Source organism: Malaya genurostris, chromosome 3, assembly GCF_030247185.1.
Source record: "Malaya genurostris strain Urasoe2022 chromosome 3, Malgen_1.1, whole genome shotgun sequence".
Taxonomy (NCBI): Eukaryota; Metazoa; Arthropoda; class Insecta; order Diptera; family Culicidae; genus Malaya; species Malaya genurostris.
This window is the reverse complement of record NC_080572.1, coordinates 102,977,573-102,999,670: the sequence shown is the minus strand read 5'-3', so window position 1 is coordinate 102,999,670 and position 22,098 is coordinate 102,977,573.

Below are 22,098 nucleotides of genomic sequence, written 5' to 3'. Positions count from 1 at the left end.
TATATATATATATATATATATATATATATATATATATATATATATATATATATATATATATATATATATATATATATATATATATATATATATATATATATATATATATATATATAATGTTATTGATAAAAAAAATTACTCGTTGAATATTCTCGTGAGCGGGCAATGACTTACGGAGAAAACTATCTGTTAACATCATTTTATTAGTGAAAACAGATAAAGCAGATATAGACTTTCTATGCAAGTAATACATATTTTCTAGATCTGGCATCTCTGTGCACAGCCGATGAAACCAGTGCTGTCAACTGTTTTTTCCAAAAATCTGTATTTGACGGAAAAATCCATCTGTACAATACCTTTCTCGAAATATCAAACATCGATTTAGTTCGGAAACTGATTTTGCGACCAAAAAAAAAAAAAAGGTCCCTCGACCTGGTTTATCCCTATGGAATCCAACACAAAAACTGAAAATCGGTATTTATCTGTATGAAAATTGAAATATCGGTATTTTGAGAGAGCATATCTGTATTCCTGTATCGAGTCCAAAAATCTGTATAAATACCGAGAAATCGGTATAGTTGGCAGCGCTGGATGAAACACACACACTTCACAGCGTTATGTTGACGTATAGCGGAATGAAACCAGTGCTACTAGATTTTCCACAATGGTTATTTCATTAGTATTTAACACGCTCTTGCTGGTAATATTCGAAGCCAAAACAGTTTCATTGAAATATTAATATCAATAATATAATTAAACTAATGTCACGGATACCAAAAACGTACTTTTTGATAATAATTTGAAAAAGAAAAACAATTTATTTTTTGTAACAATATGAGAAAACTTGGCAACTTTGCGAAACCAAATAAGATGAAAACAAAGCGCAATCAAGTGAACTAAGTGAAAAACTTTCATCTCATATTTTTGAAGACTTTTATTGTTTGTCGGGTAATTTTTGAAGTTTTAAATAGTTAATTAAACAAGTGGCAAGTGAACATTACTAATTATGAAGCCATCCAGCATTCAATGGTAGTGTAATTGTGCGAAATAGTGATCATGTTTTGAGACGAATCGATTAGTAGATATTTAGAAACATGACGAACTGTAAATCTTGAGACGAAAATGTGTGACTTTATTTTAAATGAAAAAACGTTAACCGAAGAACTTAAAACCATTTCTTTCAATAGGAAAGTGTGACAATAGCTTTTATAATCATTTTGAAACATTTCACAGTTTGGTTCAGGTAGGTTGTAAAATATTATTCTTGTTCAAAGTAATGAGGTGAAGGGATGAGATGGAAATAGGAGTTCAGATGAAATAGGGAGCCGTTACCCTATATAATATGTAGCAAAATAACTAAAAAAAGCTTTCGACAAATAGGTATATTTTATCGATTCAATTGGTTATTTTCAAAAAATATTGACTGAGAGAAGTGAATAATATGGAATTTATATAAGAAAAGATACACTCGTGACAATTTGAAAATTACACATGACATAAATCAAAGCATGCCGTATTTTTAGGAGTGATGGCTTGATATTATATCCATTACTAAAAACTCGTTTGCTCGCTCGGTGCCAGTGTTTTGCTCTGACAGTTGATCAATGAAACGGTTTTGTAAAGTTTGGTTTGCACGCTTGCTGCTCGGAAAAGAAAACGGGTGCAAAATAGTTGCCCGCGAATTGCCCCGAAAGTGCATTTTTTTCGTGCGGTGCAAATCAATGAACCACAGTGCACCTGTTTTGATTGCCCGACTGCACGAAAAGTGCACGAATCGAGCAAAACACTCCACGAGTGTTCTCAATGAAAAACGACATGAGTGTTTCGTCTGCGTTGATGTCAAATTCAGGTCAATTAGCCGTGAAATTATTAGATCGATTGCGACGCTCCTTTTATGTGCATCTATCGAGACGTAAATTTACATGATTTGTTTGTGCAATGTGTTCTAGGTTGTATCAGTTATAAACTTAGAACGACAGTCTCATATAGTCATGATCAGAAGAAAAGAATTGAATTCTCACTTAAGGGGGAGCAAATGAAAGGACTTATGATCCTATAATTTTATGTTTTACTTCACCGAGATCCAACTTCCGAATGCAAAAATACAGTGTGAAAGCGTTGAAAATTTCATACAGTCATTTAAAGTGATGAAGAAATAAATGGGGATCATCTTTTAACTGGGCACAAAACTATTCCGGTCTTGTTAGTTGATGACCATACAAACTTTATTCGGCTATATATGTTCCCGGCATTCGATTACGTATGCTCACATCAATTACTCAGCGATGACGGGATTGATTTTCAAAAATTTGATTTCGCAATTACCATGTCATGAGTGTTGAAAAAACTCCTAATCGTCACCAAGAGTGTTGCAAATTATTTTTAGTCGAACTTTTATCCTCACCTACAAATTGTTTTTGCCAGATGGCTTATTATGCCTGCACCTGAACAATAGTTTAATGAAGAGTTTGAATTATTTTTACATATTTTAGAGTTTTTATCTGAATCTGGGTTCCACGGGTTAGAAATTAATCTCCAAATTTTTATGTCATTCGTCGTAAGCTCATGATCTTCAATAAAGGCATGTTGATCAGTCGGTGTTGAACAGTCGTTCGCACCGCACGCGTATAGCTCTTGGCTCCTGGAATTTTTTTTCTGGCTACCTAGAGTTTCATTGATTCAAGGCTTCAGTCTTTTTCAAGGCTACCTGAATCACTAACTAAGTAACTAAGTGATACAAAGAGTGATATTAGAGTGACTAAGTGATATTACCCAAGTAACATTTTTAATATTATTAAATACTTGTAGCTGTCTTCAATGCTACATAATAAATCTTGCAATAAAACTTTAAATTTCACGAAAGCCTACTGAAAAAACCTCTATAAGAGCATGTTCCTGCAAAGTGGACCATTCTTCATAAGGTTTATAAATCAAAATGAAGAATCTGCATAAACCTGCTTTAAAACTCCAAATTCAAGAAAATTTTGAAACCAGCTTTACGATCAACATTAAATTTCTTTGGACGGAATGAATTCCGCTATGAATAAACTGTCGTTTTGATGATATTTTTCTTGACTATGTGTGTCATGTCTACTTTGAATGCAATCAGTAAGAATATATTATATTTTGATTACGAGTTTGAGACCTTTTCCGAACGTAAAAACTTTATGCGCTTTTATTTTTATCGTGAATATAAGGATAAAAATAAGAATTATAACTAATCGCCTTGAAATAAATGCGGTTTTTGTGAAAGTCTCCATGATTTATGAAAATTATTTTTTGTGAATCATCGTCATTTTTGTTTAAAACTATTCTGTGGCGATAAAACTTGTGCATACGATCTGAAAATGAATCATGAAAGCCCAACATATTTCCTAGTTTTTGCATTTCGAAGTTTATTTGATGTCAATAAATGCTACGGTATAGAACATCATAATGGCGGCCATGAAATTTCTTTTAATGCAAATTACACTTAACCTAAGAAGCAATAAATCAAATAGCCTACAACTAATGTGTCATAAATGTACTTTAGAACCCTCAAATTTACTCTGCGTGAAATTGTCATAGAATGAACACGCACACACACAAAACAATCTTCAACTGCTCATTCGGTTAAAGAATGTTCGTCGACGACAATATCAACGTTCTCGTGATCCTGCTATGAAAAACATAGTTAAGGATTTACAAAAAGAAATTAAACATAGATTTAGCCTACAACTAATGTGTCATAAATGTACTTTAGAACCCTCAAATTTACTCTGCGTGAAATTGTCATAGAATGAACACGCACACACACAAAACAATCTTCAACTGCTCATTCGGTTAAAGAATGTTCGTCGACGACAATATCAACGTTCTCGTGATCCTGCTATGAAAAACATAGTTAAGGATTTACAAAAAGAAATTAAACATAGATTTACTCTTTTGCGAAATGAAAATTTCGCTAAAGAAGTTGAACAAATTAAACCATATTCTAAACCTTTCTGGAAACTTTCTAAGGTTCTTAAGAAACCTCAGAAACCAATTCCTGCTCTCAAGGAAGGAAATCAAAAACTTCTTACAAATGGTGAAAAAGCTCAAAAACTTGCTCAGCAGTTCGAGAGTGTCCACAATTTTAATTTAAACGTTGTGAGTCCTATTGAAAATGAAGTCTCACTGAAATATGATCATATTTCAACCCAAGTGTTATCACACGATGACATTATTGAGACGAATTTTGATGAAATTGAATCAATTATTAGGAAACTCAAAAACATGAAGGCTCCTGGTAATGATGGAATTTTTAATATTCTTATTAAAAATCTTCCCGATGTTGCCTTGAGACTCCTGGTTAAAATTTTCAACAAGTGTTTTTCATTAGCTTACTTCCCAAAAAGATGGAAAAACGCTAAAGTAATTCCTATCCTAAAACCTGATAAAAACCCAGCAGAAACATCAAGTTATCGCCCAATTAGCTTAAATTCTTCTATCAGTAAACTTTTTGAAAAAATTATCTTGTTGAGAATGATGACTCATATAAATGAGAATTCAATTTTTTTACCAGAGCAGTTTGGATTTCGTCATGAACATTCAACTACTCATCAACTTGTCAGAGTAACGAACATGATAAAATCAAATAAATCTTCTGGGTTATCCACTGGAGTTGCTCTTCTAGACATAGAAAAAGCATTCGACAGTGTTTGGCACAAAGGTTTAATAGCAAAAATGTTTGATTTCCAGTTTCCTATTTATTTGATCAAAATGATTCAAAATTATTTGACTGATCGTAGTCTTCAGGTTAGCTATCAGAATCGTAAATCTGAATTGCTACCCGTACGAGCCGGTGTTCCGCAGGGTTCGAGTGTAGCTCCAATCTTGTATAATATTTTCACTTCTGATCTTCCAAATCTACCCGTTGGTTGTCAGAAATCGCTATTCTGTGACGACACAAGTCTGTTAGCCACAGGTAGAAATCTAAGAGTGATCTGCAGTCGCCTACAAAGAAGTTTAAATATTTTCAGTGATTATCTGTCAAAATGGAAAATTAAACCAAATGCAGCAAAAACGCAATTAATTATCTTTCCTCGTAAGCCAAGAGCTTCTTTTCTTAAACCAAACAATAATCACATTCTCAAATTGAATGGCTTGGAATTGACATGGTCTGATCAAGCTAAATACTTAGGTTTAACGTATGACAAAAAACTCACTTTCAAGGATCACATTGAAGGAATCCAGGCAAAGTGTAATAAATATATTAAATGTTTATATCCTCTTATAAACAGAAATTCTAAGCTCTGTCTAAAAAACAAATTGCTAATTTATAAACAAATTTTCAGACCAGCCATGCTTTATGCGGTACCAATTTGGTCAAGCTGTTGTTCCACCAGGAAGAAAACGCTTCAAAGGATTCAGAATAAAATTCTGAAAATGATTCTGAAGCGTCCTCCCTGGTTTAGTACAAATGAGTTACACAGACTCACAAATATAGAACCATTAGATGTAATGTCACATAATATTATAAGCAAATTCCGACAAAAATCGATGCAATCTTCAATTGAATCGATTCGCTCTCTGTATTAGTTAGTAAGTTAGTATATAAGTTCCTTTTCCCCATTACACAATACAAGTAGGTTTAGAATTTTCCCTACACATAAATCTCAGAATTGCGGAAGCAAATGATGTCTTCATGGTAATAACCAAATCATATATATATATATATATATATATATATATATATATATATATATATATATATATATATATATATATATATATATATATATATATATATATATATATATATATATATATATATATATATATATATATATATATATATATATATATATATATATAACAGGGCTGAAAAGTCACCACTTGTGGCTGAACACCCAATTTAATTTTAACTCATATTCCAATAAATAGTTATTTAAAAAAAAAATAAAAAAAAAAAGGCATGTTGAAATTTCTGCCTTATGGTCTTTGGAACTCACATCGATTTCTCAGAGATGAGTAGACCGATTGATTCAAATTGATTGAAATAAAGGCCTTATAGTTCCATCAGTTACAATTGATTTAGATCCGAATCTGTATTTCAGAATTTTGGGCATTTTCATTTAACGGCAGTGTAATAGTTTTGAAAACTCCTACAGTAATATATACGTTTATAAATACTTTATATTTTTGTACTCTGTCCAATGGCTTTCTCCTCTCGGGTCAAAAAGATTCTCAGAGTTCATGAGCGAGGTAGATTCCCGTCTGTGAAACCATCTAGTTCATTGTCACGCATGTTTTGAAACAACGTTGCTCACTTTACTGCATTCTTTGACGTGAATTTTATTGCCTAGCATTCATCCGACTCCAGCGATGGGGTCAACTGAATTAATTACTTTGGGCGTCGTTCGCATCGAAAAAGCTACAATAATTTCCATCGATATCCAACGGTAGAAGCTTAAAATTCAAGGTAGATTCTCTTGACCGTGTTTAACATGAGAGCTATTCAACAAACTTGGTTCTTTGAGGAACAAGGAAAGTAAGAACATTTGAACATATGCTTCCGTGGCATCAAGCGAATCCCATACAGAATTTTCAATGAAAAAAACATGTTTGAAGTATGTTTAGTTTCGTCATCCCCGCCTTGCTGACGGTAGACATATAATAAGACAAATATTTAGATTTATTTCGCACCGTGTGCTCTGTTAACAGACAGCTGGACCGATTTCCACAAACTTCAGTTCAAATGATAGGTTATGACTTCCAGTTCCGAAATTACAAGATAAAAAAGTTTGAAATTTTTAACCGTCATGTGAAGTGACGTTACAGAGCCATAAAAATCATTGAAACATGGCTCAAACTATCCCAATTTACAAGTCATGTTAGTTGATAGCCAAACAAACTGACTTTACCTACATCGGTCCTCGGAAGTAGCAGAAATTGTGGTCAAAATTTCGAAAATGGAAAAAATGACTTGACCGATCTTCACAAACTTAGATCCAACTGAATGGTCAAAACGTCAAAAAATAGCTGAGTTTTATCCGATCTGACTTCCATTTCCGGAATCACAGGGTGGTCTTAAAACTGTTTCAATTTGTAGGTCATATTAGTTGCTGGCCATACAAATCAACTTCGACTATGTAGGTTCCCGGATTTCGGTTTAAAGAGCATTGGGAATAGTAATGGTCAAAATCGATTTCAAAGCGTCATTTTCTCAACTATGCAGAAACGAAATTTTCTAAATTTGGCTCAAAACTATTCCAAATTGAAGGTTATGTTAGTTTCTGGCCATACAAACTGACCTTGACTGCAGGCTCCCAGGTTTCGGATCCGGAAGTACAGGAGAGAGTGGTCAAAAGGAATTCGCAGCGTCATTTAAAGCAATGATGCAAAAAACGTAAAAACTTTTCAAATGAGACTCAAAACAATTCAAATTTGCAGGTCATGTTAGTTACTAGCCGAATGAAATGACTTCGGTTATACCGGTCCTCGGTTTCTGGTTTCGGAAGTACCAAAAACAGTGGTCAAACTTTTCAAAATGGAACTCATCTCGATGTCTTCGAGATTGCTTAACCGATTTTCATAAACTTAAATTCAAACGAATTCTTCTTGTTGCATAAAATATGAATCCGCATCCAGGGTCCGGAATTACAGGATGACAAATCTTCAAAATTTCCCACAGCCAAATTTCTAAATTGAGCTCAAAACTGTTTAAATTTGAAAGTGTTAGTCTCTGGCCATACGAATCGATTGTGGCTGTATCGGTTACTTGATTCCGGCTCCGGAAGTACCGAAAATTATGAACGATGACAATTATGGGATTAATGACTTTAATGAACAGTTATGGGAATAATGACCTTAATCCTAATCTAAGAACTCCTTAGAGCGAATGTGCAAATTATTTTCATTTTTAGATCATGCAAGTTGTAACCCGAATAAAGTTTCTTATTTTATTCAAGAATCAGAAAAAAGGTATTTTGAATAATCTCACAGGAGCATGTATGACAATATAAATAATATGAGATAGGCATCATTACACCACTAGGTGGAATAAAACAGTTTTTTTTGGTGCTATCATTTGTATATAAGTATATGTGAGATGTGAACTAGTTGTATTTTAGTACAAGTAAGTTTACGGTTTCAAATTCTGGATGTGACGAAAGGAAAGCTTGAACATTTCATACAATCAATCAACTAATTGAATCATTTTTCGATATTAGGCAGCGTGGTCGAAGCGAGAATACGATTATTTACGTCATCCAGTCATGTCTTCGATATTACCCACCCACATCTTCACTTTTCATTCTATATCAGCTGCTGGTACTCGAAATCACGTGGTAAACCTAATTTAAAACTTAACAATACTTTTCCTACAATCTTAAATAAAATACGACGATTCACTTATCACTAACTACGATCAACGCTCCCCAGTCTAGTGTCTCGCCTTTCTCGCCGAGGGTGCATAAAATTTGCAAACGGGCAGATTGTAGCATTTTGTGAACCGGAAGTTTGTCCTTTCCGCGGCCATTCGAAGCGGAAGGGAAATGTTCAATTTGAGCAGCAAAAAATGAAGCGTCGACATGCAACCCAAACCCCGAGGGCGACAGAGGTTGCAAGAAATGTCAAGCGTTATATTTTACCGGCAGGGTCGTCTAGGGTCTAGCCGAAAAACAAGTTGTTCCCGTTGCTTGATTGTGGTAGCGAGCTAAACGATACTTGTTCTGAAATCGAGAGTGAAATCGTTCGAGGGTTCATCGGCGTTTTGCCATTTTCCCGTGTCTGCAACTGCTGCTACCACCCACGTTTCCAGATGAACTGAAATTTACTGGTGACGACGGTAACGGCGGTGTTCTCCACTGTCTAGTTTTTACACAGCCCGGTAGGCTTCCACTGCAGCGGTAGTTGGTATTTTGCCACCAGAGCTTCGAGTCGATGATTTTGGATATTGCTGTTCGACGTTGGCATTAAACACGTTCCGATTCCTTAGATGTGCTACTCTGTTGGGACGATGGTGAAAATCGCCAATAACTTCCGGTTCCGGTACGAGAGCTTGTTTGTCGACTGAGCCGAGCCGAATGATAGCAAATGGATGAAAGCTGGATAACTTCCAGTTTGCTTTCAGGCGGAACGCCAAACCCGAGGGAGAATTTTAAATCCGAGTACTTGTGGCTTATACATATTTATGCGGTTAGCCGTTCTGGCTGCAAAATTATTATGTTGCGTATATAATATGTTTATATTACGCTACTCCCTCCTCCAGGCAGTGGCTGAGCGGTTTTTGGACTCAGCAGCCTTTAGTTTTGAAAACATTCGAACGTGGAGTGGTATAGCTTGTGGTAGGAAAATGAAATTGTATTGTAAAAGGAAGGGTTTCGCGAGACTATATACGCGTATAGAAAATATTTAACGAAAGATAAACCACGGGTGAAAGCGATCTATGACCGGCAATTTTGTAGGAAGGGGAAACACATTCTGATCTCTCCGATGCCTGTTTGTGGTTCACACACAGTGTCACATATGGTGCGATTTGGTGGATGTTTTGCATGATTGAACAGATTTTGCAATACGTGTCGACTTTGGACTGGAACCAATTGTACTGATCTTGAATAAGAAATGGCTACATTATTGACTCTGCCTGTTCGCAATAACCCAGTACCACCCGAATGCTGTATAGTACAATTGTCTACGCCTGACAAATAAATCTTAATTGTTTTAGAATATATTTGCTGCCATGACACCATATAGAAAAATCCTAGTTGATGGCAATAACATGTAAATAAGTCTGTGTAATTTAAATATGGCAATTTAGTAGACTTTACTTGGAATTTATATAAAAAATGAAAAATTGACACTGTTTGACACTCAATCAGGGCTTAGAAATTCAAGATAAAAAAAATCGTCAAATCGATATCACTGCCGAAGAAGGTCGCTTGTGATCTTTTCCAATAAAGACCACTACTGATCTGACTTCTTTAAGTGATCTTTAAATCAAATCGATCAAAATCGGTACTGATTTTTCGTCACACAAAAACTTTGGTATTTTTGAGTTTATATGGTTCTTGATTCATGTAACATCAATCATTGGATGATTCGATCAGCTCTAATCTTGTTGGACGAAAATCACATATGATCAAGATCAGACATGATTGATCTAACAGATCGGCTGAAAAGTTCGTATCGTTTCTATGAGAGGGCGCCACTAGAATTAAATCCATACCATTTTCAGTAAGTACCAACATTCATAAGATACGTGTATAAATTTGACAGCTGTCTGATAATTAGTTTGTGAGATATTGCATTTTGAGTGAAGCTACTTTTGTTATTGTGAAAAAAATGGACAAAAAGGAATTTCGTGTGTTGATGAAACACTACTTTTTGATGAAAAAAAGTGCCGCCGATACCAAAAAATGGCTTGATGAGTGTTAGCCAGACTCTGCATCGGGCGAAGCAACAATTCGTAAGTGGTTTGCAAAATTTCGTACTGGTCATATGAGCACCGAAGACGATGAACGCAGTGGACGTCCAAAAGAGGCTATTACCAATGAAAACGTGAAAAAATCCACAAAATGATTTTCAATGACCGTAAAGTGAAGTTGATCGAGATAGCTGACACCCTAAAGATATCAAAGGAACGTGTTGGACATATTATTCACGAATATTTGGATATGAGAAAGATCAAAAACAACAACGAATTGATGATTCTGAGCAGTGTTTGGAGCTGTTATATCGAGATAAAACCGATTTTTTTCGTCGATATATAACAATGGACGAAACATGGCTCCATCACTTCACTCCGGAGTCCAATCGACAGTCAGCTGAGTGGACTGCACGCGATGAACCGAACCCAAAGCGTGGAAAGACTCAACAATCGGCCGGTAAGATTATGGCGTCTGTATTTTGGGATTTCAACAGAGCTGTTTGCAAGAATTACAAAAACTTTTCGATATATGTGATTGTGTTTCCTTATTCTAATGTGGAAATCGAGAGGAGATTTTCGCACTCAAAGATATTGATGTCTGATGGAAGATATCGTCTCAGTGAAAACACATTCAAAACGTGCTTAATCCATCTAGCAGTGAGATGATACCTTTTTTTATCAATCCGCATGTGTTTTTTGCATGAATATTCTTCGGTATTTCAGTTTTCATAACATTATTCTAATGTCCGTCGTTTTAAGTGGCAATTTGAGATTTTAATCTCTCATTACTCTGTAATGTCGAAACTGCAAATCGGATCGAATTTTAATCTAAAAGTGTAACAATCGATTGAACATTCCATGATATGTCGAAGTAATTTCCACTTTAGAGTTTAGGGTAATTTAAGGTACTTCCAGAGCCGGTATTCAGGAACCAGCATAACCCAAACCGATTCGTATGGCCATATGACGAATAAATTGCAATATTTTTGAGTCCAACTTTAAAGCTTTTCGGGATTGTCAGCTTCTATATCGCATTGAATTTTGAAAATTCATCATCCTACAATTCCATAATCGGTAGTCAGAATTTTTATAAAATAGGATTTATTTTAATTTGAACTATTGTTTCTGAAATTCGATTTGGCTTTTTTTGAGAAAACGATTGAGCTTTGAGAAACGATTCGATAGTGGAACCGGAATTAGAAATTCGGTGTAGCCGAAGTCAGACAAATTCACCTGAGTGGCTGTATAGTTTACATTTGTTTCAAAATGTTTGAAAACAAGTGTAGACATCTTTGAGGAATCGTAGTGCGAATTAAATTTTTAGGTGCCTTCCGAAACGAAACTGAATACAACCAAAAATGAAATAAGTTTATTTGGTTATCGACTATCCAAATCTGCTAACCCGATAAACCTGATTAATTTATGTGAAAAAGACATTTTATACTAATCGACCTGTATCTCCGAAACCGGAAGTTCGATCTGACTGAAAAACAAGATGTTTTATAGAATCTTAAAACTTTTCATTTGAATCTTAGATCGGTTCAGCCATCTACGAGACAAATGAGTTACAAAGTTTAACTTTCGTTTCACATATCATCCTGTAGTTCCGGAACCAGAGGTCGGAACCAAACATAATTCAGGAACCTTGTTTGGGAGTATACCACTTCACATATGAATCCGAGTTTGTAGAAAACGGTTGAGCCATCTCCGAAAAAAATTGAGTGAAATTATTTGTCACACATGTATTTGCTGATCTCGACGAACTGATTCGAATGGTATATGGCTGTTATGTTCTTCCAGTATTTAGCTGTAAGTGGTTTGAATCAATATAATTATGGAATTGCTTTCAACTCGAAAATTCTGCCATTGACAAGCTTCACCAAAATGGACTCCCAGCGGTTATAAATAATTATTTGCACAACCTTTTGTCAGAGAAACACATGCATTTTTCACATGGCGATTTGGCAACACTCAGAAATAGTTACATGGGTCTCCCGCAAGGCTCATGCCTCAGTCCGCTCCTCTATAATTTTTACGTAAATGACATTGACAGCTGTCTAGTAACCCCATGTACACTAAGACAATTGGCAGATGATGGCGTGGTTTCAGTTACTGGACCCAAAGCTATTGATCTGCATAAACCATTGCAAGATACCTTAGATAACTTGTCCGATTGGGCTGTTCATCTTGGTATCGAATTCTCTGCGGAGAAAACAGAGTTAGTCGTCTTTTCAAGAAAACATGATCCCGCGCAGCTTCAGCTCCATATGATGGGAAGAATGATCCAACAGGTTTTAACTTTTAAATACCTCGGGGTGTGGTTCGATTCCAAATGCACGTGGGGAGGACACATTAGGTTTCTGATAACAAAATGCCAACAAAGAGTAAATTTTCTTCGAACAATAACAGGATCTTGGTGGGGTGCTCATCCGGAAGATCTAATAAAATTGTATCAGACAACGATACTTTCAGTGATGGAATATGGATGCGTTTGCTTTCGTTCCGCTGCAAACTCTCATATTATCAAACTGGAGCGAATTCAGTATCGTTGTTTGCGAATTGCTTTAGGGTGCATGCATTCGACACATACAATGAGTCTTGAAGTTCTGGCGGGAGTTCTTCCATTAAAAGATCGATTTTGGGAGCTTTCATCACGCCTGCTAATAAGATGTGAGGTGCTGAATCCCATGGTAATTAATAATTTCGAACGACTAGTCGAGCTTCGATCTCAAACAAAATTCATGACAGTATATTTTAACCATATGTCACAGGAAATCAACCCTTCAAGATATATTCCTATCCGTGTCAGCCTCCTAAATGTCCCTGACTCAACTTTATTTTTCGATACATCCATGCAGCGCGAAGTGCGTGGAATCCCGGATCATCTACGTTCGACGGAAATCCCAAAAATATTTTCAAGTAAGTTCAGGCATATTGACTCTGAGAAAATGTTTTACACGGACGGATCGCGAATTGAAGAAGCGACAGGGTTTGGTATGTTCAACAATAATGTTTCGGCCTCATTTAGGCTTCAAGAACCTGCATCTGTTTATATAGCAGAGCTAGCAGCAGTTCAATATAGTTTGAGTGTAATCGTCACATTAATTCCAAACCATTATTTCCTCTTCACAGATAGTCTGAGTGCAATTGAAGCCATTCGCTCAAACATGACTGGCAAGACTGAACCGTTTTTCCTGGGCAAAATAAAACAGTGCCTGAACGACATATTGAACAATAATTATCTAATCACTATAGTCTGGGTCCCGGCTCATTGCTCCATTCCTGGCAATGAAAGAGCCGATATTTTAGCCAAACGTGGTGCTATTGAGGGTGAAATTTATGAGAGACCAATTGCTTTCAACGAATTCTATAGCTCGTCTCGCCAAAGAACACTTGCCAGCTGGCAAGCTTCTTGGGATAAAGATGATCTGGGTCGGTGGATGCACTCAATTATTCCGAAAATATCGACAAAGGCATGGTTCAGGGGACTGGATGTGAGTAGAGATTTCATTCGTGTGATGTCTAGACTCATGTCCAATCACTACACGTTAGATGCACATCTCCTTCGAATTGGGCTCTCCGAGACTAATCATTGTGCTTGTGGCGAAGGTTATCGAGATATTGATCATGTCGTTTGGACATGCGTGGAGTATCGTGATGTCAGATCTCAACTAATAAATTCTTTGCGTACCCAAGGTAGACTATCCAATATCCCAGTTCGAGACATTCTTGCTTGTCGTGACTTTTCATACATGAAACTTATTTATCATTTCATAAAGAAAACTGGAGTTTCAATTTAATAAAGGCCCCTTTCAAGACTTAGTTCTGATCCCAGCTGCGTCCATGAGTTCAACCAATAGCTAAGTTAGAATAAAAATAATGTAATGATACAAACAAACTCGAAACATTATGTTTATGAAATTATTAACAAAATGTCTGAAAATAACAGCTTATTTTATAATTTATAGAAGTTAATCGTTTGGTTCAAATAATATTTCCGAGTAGATTTCATAATTAATGACGAGTTACCTAAGATGATATTTAAGTAATAAGAGAATATGTTTTAATAAATGCAAAACGTTGTGACTATGTTAGAATTAAATTAGGATAAGAATATTATGTAAAAGTGATGCTACGGCGAAGAAAAACTTATGTAAACTGCCTTAAGAAATAAACGTATTTATGAAAAAAAAAAAAATTCTGCCATCATCTGGTTTACATATGGCATATTCGAACGATTATGTTGCCTAAAACGAACCGTGCTAAAATCGGTCCGAGGCAAAATATCATACTGTATTCAGTCTTTTGGGTACTTAGAAACAAATGTATGTAACAGTATGAAAAATCGTGTTTTATGTTGCTCCCAACCATTTCTTTACCAGACAGCGCTCAAAATTTCTACTGATGGAATAGGGGAAAAAGTCGCTTATACAAAAATTTCGATATCTCCGTTAAAAATAAACGGATTTTAACCATCTATGGCTTGTTGCATAGGTATTATTGTGCGGAATCTAAGTCTGAAAACATATTCTGTTTTCAAGGTCAATTGTGACAGATACTGTCAAAAAACTTTGAAAATTTTGACATAAAACTTCGTATAACTCAAAAAGTAAACATCCGATCTCAAAACCATTCAATAGCGTTCTGGGTGACGGGGAGACCTTTCATTTGCGACTAGTTTGATCAAAATCGGTCCAGCCATCTCTGAGATCTCGACCTCTTAGTTGACAACACACATACAGACACACACATACACACACACGGACATTTGCTCAGTTCGTCGAGCTGAATCGATTGGTATATGACATTCGGCCCTCCGGGCCTCGGAAAATTTTTCTAAAGTTTGACCGAATTCTATTCCTTTTTTTTATATTTATAAAAAAAAGGTAATAATGTAAAGAACGTAATGAATGGAATACTATTCTTCAATAAAATGGTCACAAATTGTGTGTATGATAAAAATCGCATTCTCAAAGCAAAATTTTCATGACTGGCTTACGAAGCGAAGTTGGACAAAAAAGGAAACGAAGAAGTTGTGTGATTTCATCCGTGGTGATAAGAAATTGTTCTAATAGTTTGTTGGGTTCACTATCCAACATTTTCAAATTTTCTTTACGCTCTGGAAGTTTTCCTGAAATATGGAAGAAATCCTATGTAAACAAGGGTATAGTATCCAGCTACCGTGGAATTGCTGCTTTGTGCACTGTATCAAATCTGTTTGAAATTATAGTTCTGGATTTTATAACACATAGTTGTTCTTACTACATATCTGAGACTCAGCATAGCTCCATGCCAAAGCCTTCAACTTCAATTTAGTAACCTACACTTCCTTCATCATATTTCTTTACAAGCACAACTACTAGTAGATTCTATATACACCGATTTCGCTGCTGCGTTCGACAAAAACAATCATCTCAAACGATCTCCAAGTTAAGTAGATTGAGATTAAACGGATCATTTTTGAATTGGCTTTGATCATATGTAACTGGTCAAGAAATGATAGTGAAAATAGAAGACTTTACAACAGGGTCGCTTTTACAGAAGGGCAGTGGGGCACGTGGCTCCGGGCCCACGGTCTTAGGGGCCCTTGCTGGGAACCGCCGAGCAAAAATAGATCATTTATACCGTTTTCGTTTATTGATCAGAGCAGCCCGAAAGCCGACCCAGAGTCGCCCAAACAACGTTTGATATGTTTGTTTTAGCAACCTGAAGTCGCTCTAGATCGGACTCCAATCGCGTAGTTTCGCTCTGAAAATTTTCTCGGGTCGCACCACGCATCCAGCCGAGTTTGTTTATTTTTTCTTTTTTTCATGAGTTGTTGTTTAGGGCGCGTACCACGTGTTCGTTTTACTCGGAGTCAGAGTAGCCCGCGTCTAGGTTCAAAAACGAAAACGGTATTAGTTAGTAAGGGGCACACAAATAAATCTTGCCCCCGGGCGTATAGGTAGAATTGAATCTGCTGTACAACCCAATTTGCTGTTACCTCTGGAGTTACTCAAGGAAGAAACCTTGGACCATTTATAATTTTATTTTATCTCAACGATCTAAATTTTTCGATCAAATGTATAAAACTACCGTTCGCCGATGACTTTCATATTTCATATTTCAAAATGGTTTTAAATGCCACTAAATGCTCCGTTTTCTCTTTTAGTAGCAAAAAGTTTGTATTCAAGTTCGACTATAATATTCCACAAGCTGTCCTTGAACGCGCTAAGGACCTGGATGTTCTTCTGGATTTCAAGCTAAAGCTTTGGAGATAGTAAGCACATAGAGATTACTATCTCCAAAGCTTCTAAGCTATTAGGATTTGTTTTCCGCGTTACTAAAAAATTCTCTCATGTACATTGCATGTAAGCTCGGTATTGCGCTTTAGTTCGCTCAACTCTTGAATATCCAACGCATTGAAGCGATTCGACGAAAAGTTGTCCGATTAGCTTTCCAACGTCTTCGATGGAGATATTCTTTAAACTTTTACGATGTTTGTAAGGCTAGTTTTGTGACAGACCTACTTCAATCGCGGATCGATTGCTCCGAGCAATTGCAATTGTTACAATTTGACATTGGACGTCCTAATCTTCGATCCTATTTCTTTCTTCGGATTCCCTATGTTAGAACTAGTAATGAATATAACGAGCCCATTACTAGTATGTGCCGCATATTTAACAAATGTCTCAATTCTTTCGACTTTCATTTATTACGTAATGTTATCAAGAAATCGTTTCTTATACTACTGTCTCTTTAGAATTAGTTACTATAGAAGCAATAAATTAAAGGAAATGTATCATTTGGATGATTTTAATATATTGATACAAAAGATGAGGAAGTTTTATGCCTGCTGGAGAACTAGTTTGACAGAAAAGAAAGACATTCAGAGTAAAATCTGATAACAGGAGAAGGCGCTATCATAATTGAAACTGAACTTAAAAAGAGTAAATCAGATCATCCTCATCCTGGTATGCCTTAAAATTCTTCTTACCAAGAAGAAAATGCTAGCCGAGCAAGAAGATGAAAAAATATCTTCGCTGAAATCTGTTAAACTTCATTCAAAATCATAATTGTAATCATTTTTATTTTTACTGTAACATTTTCCGTACATCAGAGAGGGGTTTCTCAAAGTGACTTAAGTGAATTTTCAAGTTCTGCGGAAAGTATAACTTGCATAAAAATAGTGGCGTAAGGCTTCGCTCGAATATCGCGCGTTTTAGTTTTCAACTTCGCGCGATTAGTTTTCGACTTCGCGCGAATTTCGCGCGTTTTGATTTTAAAATTTTTCGTAACAACCCTGCTCGTACATTCAGCATTTTATGTATAATTTTTCAATGTTGTTCATAGACGTAAAGCTACAACTTCAAGTAGTTTGTGGATGGCCTAGAGTAATCACAATTGTTCTTATTGAATTTCATGTGGATCCAACTTTCGGTTCCGGAGTTTAAAATGTGCAAAATAATTTATAAAAGTGCACTCGATTTTTAATAGCCATAGAATTCTTCAATCAGGCAGGTATGGTTCCGGCTCCGGAAATACAGGACAATGTGTATGATATTGCAACCTATCATACAGAGTGATAATGCAAAAAAACGTAAAAATTCTTTTAAATTTTTTTTCAATCCTTTTGCTGGTCAAACGATCCGATTTCTGCTACACCGGTTCGCTTCTTCAGTACCGAAAATAGTTGTCTAAAACTCAAAAACGAAACTCTACATTTTCTCAGAAACAGCTAATTCGATTTTCACATACTTGGGCTTAAATAAAAGCACAGACTAACAGACATGACAGTATGAGTAAATTCTTATAAAAAAAATTTTTCGTGATGCACTAGTTCCACCTATATTGTACTGCGCGAACTATTTACTATCTGTACACCCCCTGTGTTATGTAAAAGTTTTTTTACTAGTTGGTTTCCCCTCGTTTGTCAACACCGATCAGCTGCTTGCAGGGATGCCTGATTTCATCAAAATATTTGAAAATGAATCGTCACAATAAATTATTGGATTACGTTGATAATATATTTAACTGTTTCGCGATGTTGGAAGGTAACCATTTATTTGACTCAACGTTGTTCATCTAGACTATTTTTTATTGTGTTGGTAGTTTTCACCCGAAATTAAGTAGCGGCAGACCAGAAGCAAGTAAATATTGTAACAAAACGGGTTCAATTTTGTATTGCGTTGGAGGATGAGAAGTAGACACAATTATGTATATAGTTTTGGCAAATTGTGTTAAATCTGTATCCTGCATGAAATTCGCATGGACGTATACAAATCAATACATTACAGGTAATTCTGTAAAAAAGGCAACTCTGTTGATGAATGAAAAAAATAAACACAGTCTAGATGACAGACAGGATGTTTTTGATAGGGTAACGTGGCGCCATCATGACACATGTGAGTACTGTCCTAACTAAAGGAATATTCGAAATGACCGTTAAAATGATTGAAGAATCTAATTTGAGTGTCTTGTCTGTTAGTCTATGATAAAAGGGTCAACTTCTTTAAAAATATACTGCTTTTAATCTTTGCTCGGATCTCACTCCGGGTTTTGAAACAAGAGGGTGAGATGTGTTTAAAACTTCAAACCGTCATTTAGAGCAAAAACAAAGAAAAACGAAGAATTTTTATTAACCTGGGTGAAAACTGTTGAAAACTGAAAAGGTTATAAACTTTTTTGTTCCTATTCAATACTCAAAGACAATGTGTTTGGAGAATCCCTAAGTAATATTGATGAAAACATGAGTTATATGAGAGAGGCATCATAACACTACTAGGTGGATTAAAACAGGGTTTTAAGTTCTATTTTCAGAACAAAGAAACATTTTTTGCACAATATATAATTTCGCTATATAGTCTCAATAGTTACCTAAAACAAACACCAAATCAAACAAACCGTTCATAAGATATACCAAATATTCAAGGTTTTTTTCCGTAGGTCCGTTTTCAAAAGTAAAGCTAGAGTCCAAATGGAAAACTGATGATGAAAATTGACCCTTTTTGGTCATTAAAAATACTTAAAAAGGCGGGTGGGTAATGTCAGAGACATTACCTGGATGTCGTGAATACGAAAACAACTCACATGTTCCTTAACACTTCCGAATATCAATTAGTTGATCAATTGTATGAATTATGCAAGCATTCCCCTTTTTCACATTTTTCGCAAAAACAAAGAAAGCTTCACTTCATCTCGATTACTGTGAATTTCACACAGCGAAAAGTGCACAAATCTAACCAAACTGTTCTTGATTTGCACTAAACTGAGGATAATTACCTTCGATTTGCGAACAACAAATCCTAATAGTTCCTTAGAAAACTTTTAGAGTCATCAGAACGGCTGATTTTGTGTAATGCTCTCCACCGTTGCTTTTTCACCAATGCAAACAAATGACTGGCAGCTGTGACGTAATCGCTCTTGTCGGAGGCGAAACTAGCTTTGCAAACGACACAAAATACATCTGCTCGCAGTGGCGATAGAATCCAAACTGATTCAATGTTTGATAAGAGGTTTCTTTTCCCGTGATTTCGTTTGTAGCTTTTTCACTAATGGGCGGTCCTTACAGCTATAGAAATAGCAGCATATAGAATTTTAATTTCGATATTTCATTTCGGATTTGCATAATTTATTGAAAGAAACTATTAATATGCTCTAGGGATTCGTTTCTAGCATTCAGAAGGACCATTGAGAAACTCACTGCGATATTCACCACTTTTCGGAACATTTTTCTCGGACGATTTGTTGTACAGCAGCAGATATTTTGTTCTCTTCCTTAGAACGCGTTCTGATTGGCTAGTGCTGACATGGGTCAAATGAGACAGGTTTTTCAAAAGTGTACTATTGAAATACTTCAATGCTTTTGCTATACACGTTTAAATTGAAAATTTTTCGATTCTATTGGTAGTTAGATTATATAAATTCTTTCACAGCTCACTGAGATTTGAGCTTTCGAAATACGAGAAAGGCAAACGCGCCTTATGAATTATCCTCTTTGATACTCGTTTATACTAAACATTTCAGAAAAGTTTAATTTTGAATTATTTGAGACTATGTCACGAAACTGAAATTTTTTTCATAAAATTGTGATCATATTTCCGATGGCATGTCGCAAGAATTATGTTGATTCATTAGATACAACAATAGATATTCACGATCAAAAACTTATCACTCTCTCAGAGGGTAAATTTTGAAAAGGCACCCCATAGTAAAGTAAGTCGTATTCACGACAAAATCTAAAATTTGATCCAAATAAAAATATACGAAAATGAAATAGAATAGAACCACTCCGCTGTAAAAATCCATCATGCAATAAGTTTTTTTTTGTTTTGAGTATTGTGGTATCACAATGCTTCACAGTATCACACGTGAATGCGATCAGACATGATTGCTGAAATCACTTTCAAACCGGTGAGGCTGAAAATTAGTAGTAACAGCTTTCTACAAGATAATAATGAATTGTGAGTCGAAAACTTCTGAAGTATATGAGTGAGGGTGTTCAAATTCTTGCCGTTAACTTCTTCAGTGTTTGAATGAAAATGATCCAACTATCGAAAACAAATTCCACATAAGATAAGAAACACGTATCTATCTAGAATAAAAAGAAAACGGAAAAAATTGAGAGAAGAATTCTGATTTTTACTTACTAAAAACAATACAGGGTGCTCCATCTTTTAGGTGGGTATGTTAACGCTGAATAACTTTCATATTTACAAACCGAACGATTGCATCAGATATATTTTGGAAACGTCAATTCAGTACAATTTTTGCAATGGATCGCTTCACACCGAAACAACGTACTGAAATAGTGACACTTAACATCGAAAACAGTCGTTCCATTGTGTTAACTCAGCGTGCATATTGGACATAATATCGCGGCGACATTGACTGGCCCCCAGATCGCCTGATTTAACCCCACGGACTTCTTTTTATGGGGTTATCTAAAAAGCAAGGTTTACGCCAACCAGCCTCAAACTATTGACGAGCTCAAGGCAAACATTCGTGCGGAAATCGAAGCTATAACACTCGAGTTTTTCGAAATGGTAATGACAAACGCAGTAAAAAGGATTCTTTGTGTAATTGCTAATAAAAGTGGCCACTTAGTTGATACCGTTTTCAAAAACTAGTCAAAAAATGTAAGGAAGCAAACTAAATAAAAATAAATCACTTTGGTTGTTTTTTTTTTCTCAAAATTATTCAATGTTTACATACCGACATAAAAGATGGAGCACCCTGTATGTCAGGTTTGTTAATCTCTCCTTAGTATCAGTTTATCAACGAATTGTAATAGATTGTATTGTCATCATCCAACAAGCTTGCGTAAAGAATCTAGTTTTGTTTTTCAATTTTATAAAAAGATCTTAAGATTTATTCTCAACTCTGTCCGGCAACACTGACCCGCACATCATTTTGATATAAATGTTGGGCAATATCTGGTGCAGAGTTTTATCTAACACCCTAAGCTATTTCCTGTTCTTATTAATTGGATGCCAAAGATCAAGAAAAAAATCTTTTCACTGTTTACGGGATTACATCTCAGCATAACTGGTGCAACTTCGAGAACAACTTTAATAACAATTACAATTACCAATAAATAAATGTAAAATTTGAACTATGTTTCTAGCTCGTGCACTCAAATATCCTAATCTAATCATCGCAGTAGTAAATTGTTCCCGGTCCTTTCACCTTGGCAATTTGTGTGCACGATATATCGTCACATGGATTAG